This window comes from Ursus maritimus, unplaced genomic scaffold (assembly GCF_017311325.1).
Source record: "Ursus maritimus isolate PB19 unplaced genomic scaffold, ASM1731132v1 scaffold_8, whole genome shotgun sequence".
Taxonomy (NCBI): Eukaryota; Metazoa; Chordata; class Mammalia; order Carnivora; family Ursidae; genus Ursus; species Ursus maritimus.
In genome coordinates, this window is record NW_024426996.1 from 63,285,517 (window position 1) to 63,286,943 (window position 1,427).

Here is a 1,427-nt window from a genome sequence, read left to right on the forward strand (position 1 = left end):
TTTTTTTTTTTTTTTTTTTTTTTTTTTTTTTTTTACTGTTCGGCACTAAAATATTTGAGATAAGTCCTTAGTGTTGAGGAAATCCTGAATCCTAGAGCCGGGGGGGTTAAAAGCAATGCAGTGACAGGCTATGAAATAGTGTTGTCATAACTTATCAGTGGCTAGTAAATAGGGTAGTTGCCTTCTGACACCATTTTGAGTGAAGGCAGTTTAATTGCGTCGCCTCTGTTTAGATAAGCATTTGGGATCCACAGTCAAATGTATGAATGCTGTGGTTTAAAGTATTTCCATTATATAAGATTTGACTTCTTAAGTGATTTTTCTTTCTTAAGTTCCACTTTATATCAAAATTTATTTTGGACAATGTCTTTCACTGTGTACCTGGAGAAAGAAACATCACCAACAAATGTATGTAAATCCAGTGACTGTAAGAAATTGGAAATTTGCAAACACATGATTGACAGTTGGTGATTTACCCTACCCCCATGCTTCACCCCTTCCCTGCCCCCCCCCCAATCCTATGGAAACAATTAAACAATTCTGATTAAGAATTTGTAATTTTTAGTTGTGTTATTTTTCCTTGAAGAAGACTCCTTCCCTGTTGAATGAAGATTCTAGTTTCTGGGCATATCACATTCACGCTTCCAGCCTCATTGCTTCCTGCAGCATAAACAATAAACACTTAAACCAGTAAGCATTTGCCTGGATACTCATAGAGGAAGGCTGCAGCTATTTGAGCTAATTTTTGCATGCTTTGTCAATTCAAATTTTCTACTAGGTTGAAAATCCACTTTGGTTTGCATTGGTGATGGGTTTTATCCTCTGATGATTCAACCTTTTCGATTTTTGAAAGAGAGGAGTTTTAACCTTAGCAGTCATGTAGCACTTTAAAATTCAAAACAAGAATTTGACTCTGACTCTTAAAATGATACTGTGTGTTTTGTTTCTATGGTATGGGAGGGCCAAATGGATAGTAAGTTTCTGTTGCAATTGCAATAGCTGTCACAAAATCGAAGAAAGTGCTGGAAGGGACCTCAGAAGTCCTTGATTTTAATCCCTCATTTCCAAAGAAACCAAGGCCCTGAGATAACCAAATTCTCTTCAAGGTCATTCCATTTGTTATTCTGTCTGTTCATTCCAAGTCACGGCTTCCCCCCCCCCCAAATGCATTTACAGACAGGGTGGCTTTTAATTGCACCTGATTTCCTGCTTTCCCCAAATAAACAAAAATGGCTATTGAATTGTGCCAGTGGCATTAAGAGAATGTGGATAATAGTTATCAAAACTTGTGTGTGTGCATTATTTTAGTGATTTAACTTTGGAGTAAGTTTTAAACCTTTGCTAATTTCACAGGGTTTTTTTTTTCTGATCATGTGATTAGGATCTGATAATGGCTGTAAAATCTTGACCCTTTATAACTAAAGATC